The following is a 19,733-nucleotide window of genomic DNA, read 5'->3' as shown; positions in this document are numbered from 1 at the left end:
TGTTGATGATGAATAATTTAGACCTTGGTCCTTAAATTTTCTTTTTCTTCAGATTTTAAAGAAATGCTTAACATTTCATATTTAATTTAACAGGACATGATGTAAGCACATTGGCCACTTTTGATGTGTGCTGCGGGTATATTACTACAAATGCATATTTACAGGTTCAAAATTAATATTTTAATACTTAAAATATTCTAGGGTGATGTTCCGATTAACTTTTCGACTATGTTTAGGGGCGGAAATTTCTTCGCCCGGCACTGAATTTTTTTCCATTTTGCTCGAATATGTTCATAGAGTGTTACAAGTAAATAGCTTCTATGTTTGTTTACCATATAAGAATGGTATGTGTTTAATATACAGGCATAAATAATATCAAAGCTTCAAATAAATGACATTTTAAGGGTTCTGTCTTAAAATTGACTTGGTTTCAGGGAATGAATATCATCACATACTTAGAGATTGAAATGCATTGAAAATATGTAGTTTAATTCAGTTAGGTTGCCTCTGAATATCCTCCTATTATGTGGTTTAGATGCAAAATAGTGATAAGAATTGATCGTTTTACATTTGGTAATAAATATTTACACATTCACAATGTATAATGCCATATGTTTTAGACTTTATATGTCTGTTTAATCCATATTTAAATGTGCATCATAATGGCCAAAGGTAGAATTCTTTTATAGAAAAAGTTTTACTGATAAGTAAAGGCTTATCTCCTTTTTCACAATCATCTTAGGCACAATTGTTAGACAATTGTTAGACAGCTTTAATGTCCCTGATGTGTCCATAAACAGAAAAAGTACTTATACTATAAGTGCCTAAATTCTAGTTTCTGGCTACCTAAATGTGAAGAAAATACACAAATACTTTCCATTCTAAGTATAGTTTGGTCTGATGAGGTGATGTACATGGTAAAACACCTGAAAGAAGGTTTCAATTGTAATATTTGGCTCCAATTAATGCAAAAATGGCCAAAAAATGGGTGAAGAAGTCAAATTGCATGCTCTTACTGTGCAGTTAAGTCAAGAGGAACTTGTTTTTTGTTGTTTTTTTTTCATTTATTGCATTTTTTCTATATCCATGAAAGAGAGAAAACTAGAAATGTGTCCATAGGACACGGGTGTCCCCACACTCCACCGATTTGTCAATCTTATGTCTCTAGGTCATTTTTTTTTGCTACATCTGCCCAAGTTGAAAACTAAAAATCTTGTATTAAGTAAAGGGCAAATACTACAAATACTGAATAAATCCACAAAAGAACCCAAAGGTGCACAAGTTCACATGCTGACCATTATTCTTGAACACTTTCAGGCATACAGGTCATAAATTTTTTGAGTTATGTGCAACACAAGTTATATATTGTAAATTTTTACTAAGTCTAGGGCAATAACACTAAAAATACTAAACATATCCACACGAAAATGTCCTGTTGCACAACTACACATGCTGAGCAACTTTCCTGTAAGGTTTCATGACTGTAGGTCATATATTTTTTGAGTTACGTGTGACACAAGTTGAAAATTGCAAATATTTACTAAGTCAAGGGCAATAACTCTAAAAGTACTAAACATATCCACACAAAAATACCCAGGTGCACAACTACACATGTTGATCAACATTCTTGTAAATTTCCATGACTCTATGTCAAATACTTTTGAGTTACGTGCGACACAAGTTGAAAATTGCAAATTGTTACTAAGTCAAGGGCAATAACTCTAAAATTATTAAAATATCAACACAAAATTATCCAGGTACACGACTACACATGCTGAGCGACATTTTTGTAAGGTTTTTTTTTTCTTGACTCTAGGTCAAATATTTTTTGAGTTACGTGCGGCAAAAGTTGAAAATTGCAAATTTTTACTAAGTCAAGGGCAATTACTCTAAAAATAAAAATACTAAATATATCCACATGAAAATACCCAGGTGCACAACTTCACATGCTGATCAACATTCCTGTAAGGTTTCATGTCTCTAAGTCAATTACTTTTTGAGCTACGTGCGACACAAAAAGGGAACGGAAGGACGGACGGATGGACGGACGGACAAGGGTAAATCTAAATCTATATTGGTGGCACAAACATATTTATAAATGAATGTTGGCATTTTATTGACATTTAGGCTTGTATTTAAGACTAAAGAAGCAAATATTTGGGGTCGAAAAATATAGCAGGGGCAGTTATAATATTCCTAGTTACACAAAAATTGTTGCTATGTGAGAACAAATAGTGTGTAATCCATAACCAGGTCACTATACAGTACATGTAGTTATTTGGCATGTTTGCTAAGCTAAATCGTCATTCAGGCATTATTGGTAATAAAATGTTAAAATTTGGGTGAAAAATCACTTAATTTGTTATGGGTGGGGTGATGAAATGGCTCCATGCTATATCCTTGTATTACAAATTTAGTATTTTGAAGCACTTCTGTATTGAGAACAGTGTATTTTTGCTATCTGAGTGATTCTATAGAAGTTATTACAAAATTGGCTTCAGAATAATGAATTGTGTATGAAAAGCACATGCTGACATTCATTTTCAGAATATTCGGAATGCGGCATAATGGCACTTGTTAGAAACAAGGGAACTTCATAATTTTAAATGACTTAAGAATGGTGAAAATGCATCCATATATTTGGTTATGGTATATGCAACTTACTTTTTTATTATAAGATATTAGAATACTAAATATTTAATATTCTCTCTAGGTCAGAGTATCGCATTTTAACATGGTCAGCGATTGGCTGAAAAATGTGCAGGGAAAACCGTATGATTCAATTGTACATGAAGTAATTGGATGAAAATGGGGTATTTTTAAGTGTAAAAACTAATTTAGAAAGTAACACAGCATTATTTTCTGAAGAAAACGAAAGAGTTCATGAATCTGTATGATAATTTTTGACTTGGATATTTGCATTTATAAAAAGTGTATGTCAAGCCTGTGATCAGCAGAAAATTTCAATGAAATGGGGTTGGGGGCGGGGTTATCCTTTTTGAAGTCATTTTGCAAAAAAATTGGTTGGCTACCCCTATATAACAGGAACATTTTTATGTGTCAGGCATTTCTTTCTGCTAGAAAAATTACCTCTGTAGTATGAAAATTCGATTTAAAGGTAGGATTACGATCCATTTCTTACAATGTTAGTCTATGGGAAAAGCAATATACGTGTCAAACTAAATCACATGCTATGGCTTTTTCTTATTAACCTTCCTATCTTTCTATATTATTTTATTTCAGAATTAATCACATCACACTACAACAGTATTTGTCAAATGCTAATTAGCAGCAGAATTTGCGGATATCAAAACTGAAGCTAACTATTTCGTCGATTTACTGTAGACTATATACGTCAAAATTAGAGTGGGCCGATACAGTATGTCGATATAGAAATAATGCTGACTTGATTTGATTGACTTTGTTAAGTGTACGGCGGTACGGCGGTGCTTTCTGAATACATGTATTATCGTCTGAAACAAATCTAGACGAGGGCGGTATATGACAATATCTCTTGTCCTCGCAGACATATAATTAATTTGCAAATATCTTAACACAGGGCAGTTGTTTATTCAAGTCATTTGCGATTATAGAAGCTGCACCACTTTAATCTTCCTAATATAGATTATGCATTGACAGAATTAGCAGTGTCTTTCTTCGAGACATTAAACCAGAGAACGGAGATTTATAAATAAAGACAGTTATTGACTAACTGTAAATCTCGAACATTTTCATTGTCTAAGACATTTCCATTGTCTAAGACTAGGTCTTCCAAAAGTCATAAAGAGGCTAAAACTGTAACACTTTGATCAAATAAGTACAGAGAAGAAGGTGATTTGTGTTACATTTAACCGTGACGTAACATGCAATTTGAAAATGATCTTAAATGGCAAATAATTAGATACTCTACCCTACTTCTGCTGGAAAAAAGTAAGTTATTTTGCAGTATTTGTGATAGTTAATGAGTCTAAAATTCGATAAAAACACGTTCTTATAGCAAATGATATATGAATGTTTTAATATCTTATATTTTTAATCAACTGCAATATAATTGTACAGTTTAATTGAGATTGTGTCTTTTTTAAGAGAAAAACTTAAATTTAAGTGAGCTTAAATTTTATTTGACTGGATGACAGACTTCTTGCAAAAAATAATAGGGCATATTCCTTAATTTCGAAAGAAATATTTCATCTTATTGGCAAAAATGACTGAATAGTTTAAAATTCAACTGAACATGTTTACAGGCAATTGTTTAAAAGTCAACTGAATCTGTTTAGAAATTAACTGGATTTGTTTAAAAATCAACCCTGAATTTGTTTAAAAAAATCAACTGAATTTGTTAAAATAATCAACTAACTTTTTTTAAAAAATCAACAAAATCTGTTTTAATATTTTATTAATGAATCAATAAACATAGTTTTTTACATATACAAATAGTAAAAGCTTGAATGTTGTTCTTTTTGTTGTTCTTTTTGTTGTTATTTTCAATATGTTTTGCAGAAAATATGTCTCTATGCCATTTGACAAAATACCTTTTTTATTATTTGCTTTTATTGATTTTATTTTAATATGATGGTAATATCAGTTTCTTTTTATTATGAAAAATGTCAGAATGTTAAGTCTTTTCAAATGTCAACTTCTTTGATTATCTTTTCTATAAATAACACATGGATGCAGTATGTGAGGGAATATTATTCAGTTAATTCGACGCATTCCTAAGCGGAATATGAAATATATATAACTGTTGAACCTTCACGGATCCAACTCCCTTGAGGCTATGAAACAAATATATTTGGTATCCTTGAACGTAATCAAAAGATAGATTTTTTTATCAATGATGTGGTTTAATGTCATTTTTGTCGACGATATATATATTCCTAATGTCGGATGGCAAATATTAAATGGGATAAACAAGGATTGACACAAATTTGACATATTTAATCAAACTTCATAGGAATCGTCATATTTTTGATAAATTGTTCAACGATTATTGCTTTGACCTTTTCTACGGAAAAGCTTTTAGAATAATGTATTGAATTATGCCCCATTTGTTCTAATGTTATAAAAAAATAAAATTTTAATTTTGGAAAATAACAGATCAAAATGAACCAGAACATGCTGGTGTGTAAGAAATGCCATATAATGTCCTGCTTGAATAAAGATGCTATCCTGATGTTCGAGGGCAATAAACATTTTAGGTTAAGAGTTTATATTGTTACTTCAGCAAAAAAAACAATATAAACTTATATGACTATTTGATTGATAAAAAAAATATTTAATCAACAACATTATGATGACCGCCGTATGAACACATCTGCGGATTTTTCTAATTTTAAAATATCACCATTTTCATATTTAGATGTTGAACTCTGCTTAAGCCGGTGATAGGGGGAGTAATGGGATGTTGCACTTTTTCATTATCCTTTATACACCGGCTCAATCAAACCGAACCTGCAACATTTTCAATTTTGTTGTGTTGGGCTTTTGTTTGTGATTTCGTTTATCTCTCTCTATTTTCAATAAAAGTATTTTATGAGATACAAATAATTTGCTTTAAAAGTTGTGAATTTGTCATTTGTCTTAACACATTAATATTTATTTAGAGCTATCCTTCAAAGTGAATTTTCTTTGCCTTTTACGTCTGGTTATTTTGTTTAATTATACCGTCGCTACATTTTCTATATAAAATCAATATTTGTATAGTGATTTTGTTTTATTTTATCTTAGTATACACAATTAAATGCAATGAACAGAGAAATACCAAACAAGATGAAATGCCTTATACACGCATTTATTTCTTAAATAAACAATTGCCGCTATTGCTTATTTGAGGTTATATAAGTCGTGAAACATCAATAGCAATGCATGCGCCATTGCCAATTACAAAGGTCCCGCTGTGACAATAAATAATGTATTCTTTATTTTAGCAGACGGTATGGTGATTCTTTGACGCATTTATACAATTATGCACCTGTCAATATTTTGCCCGTCCGTGGAGGTGGCGGGCATACACGGGGCTTTAGACAGAAGACCATTCCTGACAGGCAATATTTGACAAACTTATGGAATCCGGGTCCCGAGTAATAGACTTTGGCCGGTTTTTACATCCCGGGACTCAGGAATTTTGACGCCACAAAATAAAAAAGGGGAGTAACCGCGAAAGGTCTAGAGACGACGGCGATATTTTTATTCGTGTTTTTGAAGTGTTTTTCAAGTTATAAGAAGATATGCAATCTCGAAGTCACCGCAGAGAACTGACCACTTGGTTTTTGTCAAAATTACCCGAATAATCGGCCGTTTATTCGAAATGAATGGATGTTTTTTTTTGTATTGCGCATATAAATAAAATCAAATTACATTTTATTTGTAATATCTGTTCAATGAAAACCTATAACAAATCGTTTTTCCGATATGTCAAATTCCAAATCGTAGTGCAAGTAATGGTTCAGCAGAGTGCTCCTCTCTTTTTTTTGTACGGAGTATTTTCATTAGTCTAAGGCTTTCACACGACCACTGAAAATACTCCATGCGAATGCATCCGTTTATACATGTGTATTTTCATTTCTGGTGCAAAGGCGGCCGAGACACGGTCTTCGAAAAAGGTATTCAGGCACAATGACATTATCACGGGTGAGGAAGTGTTACACGAGAAATGGAGTTCTTATGATAACTTGTCAAGGAGTTCTTGTGATAACTGGCACGAAGTTCTTTGGAAAACTTTAGTATATAAACTACAAAAACACTCGTCAAAAATGATAATTTTTATCTTTAAAAAGTGAGTTTTAGGTGCTTAAATAAACGTTACAGTAATGATTAAGCTTGCCTTACATATTGCATTACGTGTCAAAAACTAATTCATAGTCCATTTTTGATTGCCTCTTGCTTAAAATCTAGTAGTTTTGAGTAAAATTTCCAAATTATTTGTCATTTTGCAAGTATTGGCCAGTTTATTTCAAGTCTTTATCCTTGCCATACACAATTAGCTAATTATAATGCAAAATTGCAAACATAAAGCCCCGACTAAGTTAAAGAGACATTACTGAGATATCTTATCCCCGTTTCTATTTCATGGTATTTTTGCTGACGCAAATTTCGTAGAATTGAAAAAAAAGATAGATTTGGAGCATTGACTCTCATGATAAAATGCGCTCAAGTATGGTGTCTTCAGTTGTGCTACTTAATTATTAATTTTTAAAAAATCCAGGCTCAAGCTCCTATCTAGGCTCAAGCTCCTATCAAGGCTCAAGCTCCTATCCCGACTCCTGGGAAAAAAAAACTTAAACCAATGCGGACACGGACACACAATCAATCGTATAAGCTCTTTAACCCTTTACCCCATGAATACGTGTTTTAACGCATATGCGACCAGTGCAGATCCAGATCAGCCTGCACTGTTTCTATTTTATATCCATAAAAGAATTTCTGACTGAAAAGAGAACAGTGGAGATCCTGATCAGACTGCATGAATGTTAAAGAGCTTATACGATTGATTGTGTGTCCGTGTCCGCATTGGTTTAAGTTTTTTAAAAGTCATACATTCTATACTCTGAAAGATATTCAACTGAAACTAGGTACGGGTATTTAGTTGGACTACCACTACCATACTAAGAACGCCTATAACCCTGGATGCATTATTTTCAGAATTATGCCCCTTTATTACTTGAAAATACCCATTTTATAAATTTCTTCTAAGTCTAATCATTTGAATACATTTGAAAGTTATTAAACTGAAATTTATACATATATATAATCATTGGGACTATACCTACCTTACTTCAGGGGCCCATTAATCTGGATTCATTATTTTCCTAATGATAAGCCTTTGTACTTATATTTTTTCATTGTTTTTCTGATCACAGTTTTATTTATTGATCGATCTCTTAGATATTTACCCTCTCCCCTACCCCCAGGGCATTTGATGCACCAAGCAGGCTCAAGGGTGGGGATTTAGACAAAAATGGTTGTCGTTAGGGTGGGGATTTAGACTTCAAACATTTTAAGATGTCAAGTTCCCCTGGGTCAGCCCGCCCCCCCCCCCCCGGGCGGGCAAAATAATGACAGGTGCATTACGTGTATGTTTCAGAAATTACTTGTGTCGGAGCTGTTTAAGGACAAAACGGAAATGCAAAATATTTCAAGTGATCAGACGAAATTTGAAAAGGTATAAAGATATATCGTATTAAATATTTTATAACATTAATTCACAGTAATATTATATTCCTGAAATAATCATATTATCATTCTCGAAAGAGTTGTAATTGAATGTCTCTGTTATTTAACACATGAAAAGTGTACGGAAACCGAATAAAATGTTTAAGAACAAAATATGATACTGTTATTATAAGTAGGGATTGACTGTTTAGCAATTATTTCGTGCAAGCGTCATTTACTTTTACGGCAATAAATATATAATTATATGTCATTCATACAAATAATTTAGAAGTAGTCTTTAATAAAATTCAAACAATATTTTATTGTAGCAGCTCCAATAGCTCCATACACTTTAAGCTTAAGATATTCTGGAAATGGTATATAGTACATTAAAATTTATGTTAATGATAATAAAAACTGCAAATGTGGTTTTGGATAAACAATCACTAGAACACCATATTATGTGAATTTCTTTATTATAGTAATATTATGCAATCAGATATTTTGACGACAATTTTCACGGAGTTAAATATCAAAACCTTTTCATACTATTATATCAAAGCAAAACTGAAAGCAGAATGTTATCAAGAAATAAAAACAATTATTGAAGATTATATTATTTATATTGTTCGAAACATATAAAAAAGGGATTTTACCTTATAAATTAACATGAAGATTTAACATCCTCAGTTGCATAAAACATTTGTTTCTTAGTAATAGAAATGAATATCAAGTGGAATAAATCACGCTTTAATCAAACCCGTGAGCTGTGTAAGATTTATGATAAAATTATCAGAGATAAATACTATGACCATTTCTGTGAAAAAGCTTTTAGAATAATGTGTGGAATAAATGTCACATCAAACATGCTTCAAAAGATAAGCAATCAAGAGCACTTTTATGACTGAGAACAATAAAGTCTCAGACTTGAATAAAATGTAATATTATGTGCCAGGAGTATTTACTTAGTACTATTTTATGACTACGAAAATAATTTTATCAAAGAATACAAAAACGTTAGCTACGAAAAATTTCAGGCCCATTATGATATTCTACAATTACACATATGTCATCTTGAACATTACGACAAGAACATTATGAAGCCATACTATGGTGTCAAATTCAAAGCACTCTCTTTATATAACGTCTCACTAGCTAAAAGAAATATCTTTGGAATAATTCCGATATTTTGTACTATGCATTTAAATAATGATGTTGCATCACAGCATTTAAAGAAATGGTGGGTTTTAGGTCGCACCAACACATTAGAGGTCATATGGCGGCCTTCCTGCTTACCTGGTTGGGGAAGACCTCAGATGTGTCTACCTGTATTATTTCAGGCTCGAGCGGTATCTCATTAAAACAATTAAAACAACAGACTTTCAGAAAGCTAGCTGAAAAATTTCCTCACTTGAAAATAAAATCAAAATATTTAGCGGGAATCGAACCTAACAGAGGTGACTGCAAGAGGTTTTAAGTGAAGAAAAAAATATATTATGACTGATCACTTATATATTCGCCTGAAGTATTTTCAGATTTGTTTTGATAAAATAAAAGTGTCTTGGATACATATGTATCGTACTTGAAGAAGTGAGACCGTATTGACCTTCTTTTGCTAATCGCATTAATGTAATAAAATACATAAAATATAAAACCATAAGTTTTTTATTTCCTCGAAAACGTTGGTAAAACATCAAGGCTAGCAGTCTAATTTTGACCTGAAGCTCGCAACTGTACAGTCTCATAAAAATCATATCCTAACTGCCGCTAGGTAGATAGCGAAGATTAACGAAGCGAAAACGATGATCTGATTTTAATGAGATTAGCAAACGTATCTTTTATATTTATTACATCTACTTTCACCATTAATTAGTTGAATCGACAGCAGCCATGCCGTTTAACATTTTTAATGTCACAACTTCAAACGGTTTGAAGTAATCTGTGTAAATCTCATTTATTACATTAGATGTTCCATTCCATTACTCATTCACAAAGTACATACATCTTCGACAATAATGACCTTGAATTACATTGCAACAGATAATGTGTATTTTGGTATGTTATTTAATGACAAAATACAGATTTATTGACATGGTATTATTGTCTTTTATTGTCTTCAGATATTGCAAATTACTCTGTCGGGAAACATTTCACTAAATGTATTCTATTTTACAAGTGAATTTTATTTAACAGGACAATATTTTTCACAAAGCAAATGAAATCTATATAAAAAGACACTATGAATATAATTATATTCTTACTTAAGTGTTTTATCTGAGGTTTTCAAAATAAATCACATGGCTTTTTAATTAACTTTTCTTCCGGTTTAATATTCTTATTTCAGAATTAATAACATCACATTGCAACACTATTTGTCAAATGCTAATTAGCAGCAGAACTTGTGGATATCAAAACTGAAGCCAACTATTTCGTGGATTTACTGTAGACTATATACATGTACGTCAAAATTAGAGTGGGCCGATACAGTGTGGCGATTTAGAAATACTGCAGACTTGATTTGATTGAATTTGTTAAGTGTACGGCGGTGCTTTCTGAATATTATCGTCTGAAATTATAAGCGGTGTATGAAAACATCCCTTGTCCTGGCAGACATATAATTAATTTGCAAATCTCTTAATACAGGAAGGTTGTTTATACAAGTTAATTGCAACGATCAAACTGCACCACTTTAATCTTCCTAGTATAGATTTATACATTGACAGAATTAGCAGTGTCTTTCTTCGAGGCATTAAACCAGAGAACGGAGATTTATAATTAAAGACAGTTCTTGGCTAACTGTAAATCTCAAACATTTCCATTGTCTAAGACTAGGTCTTAAAAGAGTCATAAAGAGGCTAAAACTGTAACACTTTGATCAAATAAGTACAGAGAAGGTGATTTGTGTTACATTTAACCGTGACGTAACATGTAATTTGAAACTTGTCTTAAATGGAAAATAATAAAACACTCTACATTACTTCTGCTGGAAAAAGGTAAGTTGTTTTGCGGCATTTAGTGATAGTAAATGAGTCTACAGTCCGATCAAAACACGTTTTTATAGCAAATGATAGATGAATGTTTTAATATCTTATATTGTTATTCAACTGCACTATAATTGTACAGTTTAATTGAGATTGTGTCTTTTCTGAAAGAAAAACTTAAATTTAAGTGAACTTAAATTTTATATGAATGGATGACAAACTCTTTGCAAAAACAAGTAGGGCATATTCCTAAACTTCGAAAGAAAGAAATATTTCATCTTATTGGCAAACATGACTGTATAGTTTAAAGTTTAACTTAACTTGTTTAAAGAAATGAATTTGTTTAAAAGTCAACTGAATCTGTTTAAAAAAAAACAACAGAATTTGTTTTAAATGTGAACTACTTTGATTATCTATTCAATAAATAATAAACATGGATTCAGTATGATAATTCGACGCATTCCTAACGGAATATGAAATACATAACCGTTAAATCTTCACGGATCCAAATCCCTTAAGGCTATGAAAGGATTGACACAACATTGACATATTTAACCAATCTCATAGGAAATATCATATTGTTCAGCAAAAATTGCTTTGACATTTTCTTTGAAAAAGCATTTAGAATAATGTATTGAATTATGCCCCATTTTTTCTAATAATATAAAGAATAAAATTTGAATTTTGGAAAATCACAGATCATGATGAACCAGAACATGCTGGTGTATGTTAAATGGCATATAATGTTATGCTTGCATAAATGCTGTCCTGATGTTCAAGAGCAATAAATGTTTAAGTATTAGAACAAATTTTTAGTATACACAATTAAATGCAGTAAACAGAGAAATACTGAACAAGTTGAAATACAAAATACACTCATTTATGTCTTTAATATTGTTTATTTGACTTGAAATTAGTCGTGAAACGTCAATAGCAATGCCTGTGTTTTTGCCAATAACAAAGGCCCCGCTGTTACAATAAATAATGTATCCTTTTCATATAGCAGACGGCATGGTGATTCAATGACGCATTTATGCAATTATGAGTATGTTTCAGAAATTGATTGTAGGAGAGCAGTTCACCTGTCTCGGTTAAAGGCAAAATGAATATGCAAAAATATTTTGAGTGATGAGGCAAAATATAAATGGAGTAAAGGTACCCATATCTTATGAAACATTTTTAACTTTATTGTTGCCATAATCTAATGTGCAATTCTCGAAACATACAATGTCTCTGTTATTAAACACACATCAATATTGTACGTAAACAGAATGAAATATTGCGGAACAAAATAATACAGGAATTGTACTGTATATCAACGATTTCATCTCCATACGACAATATATATCTATACATGCATGTCGTTCATACAAGCAATTGGTGAGAACATTTTGTGATCAAACAATATTTTGCAGCTTAAGATATGTTGACAATGAAAATAGGGCGGGCTGTCTGTTGATTATGGTATATAGTACATTTATGTTAATGATAACAAAACTGCAAAATAAGGTAGTTTAAGATAAATAATCACTAGGACACCATAGTATGTGTGTTTTTGTAAATAAATACAATTGAAGTCTTATTGAGTCTTATTTCTATCGTCCAAAACATAAAAAAACGGAGTTTACCTTATTAATTTACATGAAGATTTTATATTCCTCACTACATACCTAATATCATAAAAGAATTCCCACTTGCATAGACTGTCCCACACAATTTGTACATTTCTTGTGTCATAAGCAGACGCAATGGTTATGTCAAGACAAACATAAGTAATTACCATGACAAACTACACGGTATTATCGTGTGTAAGCAAATGAAAACTTCAAACATTAGGCCTGTTTGTGCAGAATTTACATAACTAAACTAACGTCCTGTGGCAAACCGACTGCAAATGCTTTTCACGATCTTTTTCGAATAGTCCTTTACTTTTGATATCATTTTTTATTCAATGTCTAGAAGCAATGACTTCGATATCAGGTATATCGACTGGTACACTAATAGTGTTAAAAGTGCAAGAAAGATAAGAAAGAAATATGGATATTTGGTGCGATTTTAGCAAGCTCGATTTGAGTTAAAAGCATTAAATCGATTTTGATTTTATGGTGTAAGGGCCTTTTGTACAATACAAAAATAGTATGTTGATAAGTATGGCGAGTGACTGTTTTTTTCTTATTTCAATAAAATTGAAGAGCATTTATTAGATCTATGTATCAAGTTTACAGCAAAAACAATTTCCAACAATTTCAGCATGAGATTCTATAGATAGTAAATTCATTTGTAAGCGTCATATTGAAATTTCATTATTATTGTAGTTTTTAGTTACGTCAAATTGTAGCTTTCAAAGAAACATTTGCAAGCATTTATGAATTAATAACAAAAAGAGAAAAACATTACAAATTAAATTTCCCCTATCGTTACAGAGCTAAATTAAGCGAATATGAGATATGAGGCATGCTATATGCGAATTTGTTTTATAACCTTGTAAGAATCCCTATTCCTCAATTCCATAACATAAAACATAATATGTTGCATTGTTGGAAAAAATATAAAATCAGATATTTCTGCCATTTCTGCCGGCGATTAATGTGTACTTTTGTTTCTGAGAAATAAAAATAAATATCGAGTGAAATAAATCACGCTATAATCATTAAATTAAGATTTATGATAAAATGTTCAGAGATAGTTACTGTGGCCTTTTCTGCGGAAAAGCTTTTTGTGTAATGTGTGGAATAAATGTCACATCTAACATGCTTCAAAAGATAAGCGATCAAGAGAAGTTCTATGATTGATAACAATAAAGTTTCATACCTGAATAACATGATTTATTCTTAGTCAGGCGTAATTACTAATTAATATTTTATAACTACGAAAATAATTTATGAAAGAATACAAAAACGTAAGCTACGAAAAATGTCAGGCACATTATGATATTCTACTATTACACATATGTCATATTTATCGCAATTACAAGAACATTACGAAGCCTTACTTGGGTGTCAGATTCACAGCACTCTCTTTTTGTAACGTCTCACTAGGTTCAAGAAATATCTTTGGAATAATTCCGATATTTTGTACTATGCATTTAAATGATTATGTTGCATCACAGTATTTGAAAAAATAAGTTTTTTTGGTTGGGTTTTTGGTCGCACCAACACATGAGAGGTCGTATGGCGACTTCCCAGCTTTACTGGTGGAGGAAGACCGCATATGCCACTACTTGTATTATATCAGGTTTGAACGGGAACCTTAATAGAACGACCGATGTTCTGAAGGCTAGCTAAATAGCTTACTCACTTAAAAATACAACCAAATACCTTGGCGGGATTCGAGTGATTTAAGTACACAAAAATTGATTATATGACTGGTGGCTTATATTTCCCCTGAAGTATTGCCGAGTTGTTTTATGTTTTAAAAAAAAAGCATGTTCTCGATAACATCGCCGTGGCGACTGTCTTTTATTAATTGGATTTATATTATACATGTAACACTTATACAATATCGAAATATAAAAGAGTTTTTTAAAAATCAAAACGTTGGTAAATGTCTCTTTTTGACCTGAAGCTCGCAACTGTACAATCTTATTAAAACCATCCTAATTGTCGCACCACTACCCTACGCTAGGTAGGTAGCAAAGAGTAACGGAGCGAAAACGATGATATGATTTTTAAAGAGATTGGCAACTGTATTAGTTTTTTCTTTATTAAATCTCCTTTCATCATTTATCCGTTGAATCGACAGCAGTTATGCCATTAAATATTTTTAATGTCACGACTTCACTCGGTTTGAATTAATCGCTGTAAATCTCATTTATTACATTACATGTTCCATTCCATTACTCAATCGCAAAGTACATACATCTGCAACAATAATGACCTTGAATTTCATTTCTACAGATTATGTGTATTAACGATGTAACATGTATTGTTTTATAACATTAAAGGGTGCACTTTTTTAAAGTTTACCAGATATGCAGTTTATATTTCCAATCGGTACACATCGACGATTACTAGTTAATAAGGATTAAAATAATTTCTACCACGTGATTTCAGATGACAAAATGAAAACAAAGGGTCATATCATTCTATATATATCAAGGTAGGAATGCATTTATGTGATATCGAAAGGAATATAACATCAATTTCGGTAGAAATATGATTGGAAAATATGTCTGAAAATTAGAATCAATTAAAGAATGTCAATGTCAAACAGTCATTACAAGAGCAGAAATAGTGTTTACAGGTATACAGTTTGTACATTTGCTATCTAAAAATATAACAGTTAATATATTAATAAATGATGTACCTTTTACTTGTATATTTATAAATTTACTTTACATTAAGTGACCTTGTATACAATATAGTAACAAACTAAACGAATCCCAGCATTTACAAACTACATTTTGTATTTGTTTAGTATACATGCTTTGTTTTGAGAGTATGGATGTACCATATACGCTTCCATATATATTAAAACTTAACAATTCGTATTCATACTGATGCAAAGTGGTTATGTTATGGATACAACATTCTTAAAATGTCGTAACTAAACCTATATAAGGAAAACGAAATACAATTAGTCTTAAGATATACATATAACTAGAATACATCAACGAGATAAACAGCTACACATGCAGTAAATTTAATACATTTTACAAATAACAAAAACATGTATTGATAGCTAAAAATGACAAATTTTTGACCCAGAAACCTCATTAAAACAAATCTCTACGATGAATGTATGTTCTGAATTACTTGCCCGAATGTAACGGCGATAAGGAGTAACGGCAGTCAATGATTGATCATTTTTTTGCTTGCATATTACATGTCCAAAAAATATTTCATTTGAAATTACAAAACTAATATTTTCATCTAGCACTGAATTTTTATAAAATAGCGTATGAAGTAACAACTTTATTCATAACGTAATATTTATGTCATTGTAAGCACGCAGTTCTCTCATAGACTCGTGAAAATGATGCCACTAATAGAACGCAACATGTCTTATGCGGGAATGTGAGCAGAGTATTCAAAACACTGGTTTAAACAGTAAAATAATATGTTTGATATGCAAGAATTACTTTGGCATGAAATACGTTTTCAAAATTGTTTTACGTTCACGTAATGATTACGACAATAACTCTGCAGTCAATTAAAACAATAATGCACGTCTGCTTAAAATAAAAGAACGATACATTGTTATAATGTATCGCTGTCAACACTATCATCGCTGTCAGAGACACCTTTTCATGTTATTTCATACAAGTAGCTATGAGCAGGTTACTTATGATGAAAATACGATATATGTTTTTAAACATGTATTTAAAACATGTAAGTTATTTTTACTGAAATTTTATTTGGACATGTTTTTATCTGAAAAGAATAATGAAGTCACACACATGCTATTTAAATGAGAAATATATTGAGTCGATGTGGTGAAAGAACCAATACATGACAAGATGAATTCTGAACCTATACTAGATATTACTCAAGAGAATAAAAAAGATACATGCGGGTTTCAATTACATGCATGCTATTTGTGAAGATCAATAATAGCTGTTTGCAATTCAACTTCATGATTATCTCCCTTAAAATTAAAATGAAAAGTTTTAATATGACGTATTTCAATATGATTGCAAATTTGATAATTGTCAGATAATAAATATAATTTATATTTGAATTTAGATATTTAAATATTTCAATTATAACAGATGAATGAATATAAAAACACTACATAATAGTTGAGCTAAAAATTCGAATTATCAATATAAAATACATTAAATAGAGAGAGAGAAAAACGTCCAAAACGCCAAAAGCAAATAGAAGAAACTTGCAGGCTCGGTTTGATTAAGCCTGTTCATGAACCATACTGGAAAGTGAAAGCAATACATCATATAAATGATGTTTACACGTATAATTCATGAATACAAACTAACACTGAAACAAAAAGCTTATTATAAATTAGGTAGATCAATTTAAGACACTTTTGCCCATGCCACTTTCTATTGTTTTTTTTTTATTATTTTAACGTGATTATATGGAATGCAATACAAGACGTTTATACCAAGTGCAATAGTAGTAAACATCATTTAAGGAAGATACACATTTACGCACATGCTGCACAATTTTTGATAATTCAAATAAAAGTGAATATATAGGATACTAAAATATTACAAAATGTAAAAAGAACGCGCGAAATGTATCTTTTTTATGTTTTAGCACGTATAAATGTGCAACAAATGTTAAGTGCAAAACCGTTCCTTTTGTAGTATATTACTTTCCCATTTAAAATTGTTTTTTGTTTGTCGACGGCTTTCTAATTATATACTGCGCTACTAATTTGCTCTTATTTTGTTTAAAAAAACATTTTACATGTGAACAATATTTACAAAGTACATTTTGGATTGGGCAGAAAGCTGTAAAGCTTAAAAGTGTTTTCTCCTGCTCTTATTTGATACTGCATATTTATGAAACGTTGGTTATGGTTATTATTCATGATAATTAACTCGTATTTGTCCAAGCATTGCGTCTGCTCTAGACTAAGGGACTTTCACCTTGGTAAGATACAGACATACCCTTTTGCAAAAATGATGTATTTTCATAGTGAGGAATTGTATGGAGAACAACAGTTGTTGATAAACACATTTAATTGGTCGAACCGTTTTACACTTAATGCAGACCGTACGTGTATTGTGAAACAGGTATTCTTCACATTAGCCGGGCGAATTATTTGTAAAGTAAAAACAGGGGCAATGTTTGCCTTATTAGAAAAATAGCAGATATTGATTTTCTACTGCCAGGCCCAGAAGACCTGCAACCCATTGAACACGAAAAACCAATTTACACCTCAATCAGAAAGCCACAATAATAATAAATAGTATAACAAAAGCATGGCCTCAAAATATCTCTAAATAACAAGTAATGTCATTAAACTAAAGAACAAATAGTACATGAGAAATTTATGAGGCGAAACAACCCTTGTTATTTTAAACTAAGTCACTGTAACGGTTGTCTTTTTTCCACGCAAGTGTAAATTTGTCAAAATACTATATACGGATATTCAAATTTATATCGTGTACTTAAATGTATTTTTCCATTTTTGTATCACCTGATCTCTGTATAGAATATCAAATATCAAAGGACACAAATGCACAAGTTTGTAAATCCAAACCATTTTATTCATACAATAACGAATACACGGATCACTAGTTTTCTAAAGTATTAATTTCATATTGTCGTACTGTGGAGAATAACCGAGATCGTTTGTAATTTTACATGACTTTATTTCGAGATATGTACAATCTAAGTCACGGATTCTCGACCTCTAGCTCAACTCTGCTACCCCAGCCGACTGCACTATTTGTCACCAACCAATTTCACAAAATACTGTCCAGAAAATGTTTGCTTTGATGTTTTTTAATCTTAGAAAAGATCTAGAAATAAAATTATAACCAATTTTCAAGATATGGAGGCTGGACAGCACCACCTGATTGAAATATTCTCAGTTAGATAACTTGCATGTTATTGTTTAGTTAAGTTAAAACTATTTTTAGGTATTTTTATTTTTCTATCTCAAATCCATAAACACATTAATACTGTAACAACAAACTTTGATCATTATGTACACCCAAAACAAAGAACTCTGATCATTATTTTCATTCAAAGAGACACACCATCATTAACCGCATCATTAACCGCACATACAAAATATAGTTTCACGTACACGTCATGTATAGGAACCGATGCTAAACATTGGCGAGCCCAAGCTCTCTAAACAATTTATGCTTAAACCAGACAATAAAATCGCCAAAACATAAAACACATAAAATGAAATATTTCATAACATCAAGATACAGTATAGACCCAAACATTCAACCAAAATGTAACTTCACAAAATATAATCAGCATCGGAAAACAACTTAAACTAAAACACCCAGTATTTGCAGAGGTCTTAAAAAAAGCATCAACTATGATAATTCTGACAAGACAAAATCACTCAATGCAACTCAACTAATAAAAAATATATATTACCATACATATATTACTCAACAACCAAATATAATACAACAACCAAAACAACTAATTACAACCAATAAACCCTGGTCAATTAAAATCATCACAATTAAATTCAACCAATTTCAACAAATCAACACAACTCCCTTCAAAACAACAATATTCTCTAAAAAATAAACGTTGTACATAATTGTGATGATTTTAATTAACGACGCCAATACATAAATACATACTTGAGTTTCGAAATAAAACAAAATCATTTATACATATATCAATATAAGATGTTTGGTAAAAATCAATAAGATATTGACACATTGCCTTAACAGTGACTGAATTAAATTATTTCGAGATACAAACTGTTATCTTCTAATAAGTTTAAAAGTTGTCATTGTGATATATTATCTGCTATATCAGGTACCGAACCGTATGTAGAAACTCGTAGAAATTTGGTCGGGTAACTCTTTAAACTAATAACTTACATTTGTGACCCATGTAATGTAAGTATTAAAATAAACAAAAGCGTTCAATCTACATCTATCGAATAACAGTAAGTATTCTTAAAATAAAAATAAATAACAATGTCTAATAG

This window comes from Ruditapes philippinarum, unplaced genomic scaffold (assembly GCF_026571515.1).
Source record: "Ruditapes philippinarum isolate M1 unplaced genomic scaffold, ASM2657151v2 ctg217_1_1_1_1, whole genome shotgun sequence".
NCBI lineage: Eukaryota > Metazoa > Mollusca > Bivalvia > Venerida > Veneridae > Ruditapes > Ruditapes philippinarum.
The sequence above is the reverse complement of the archived record's forward strand: the minus strand, read 5'-3'. Positions refer to the sequence as shown.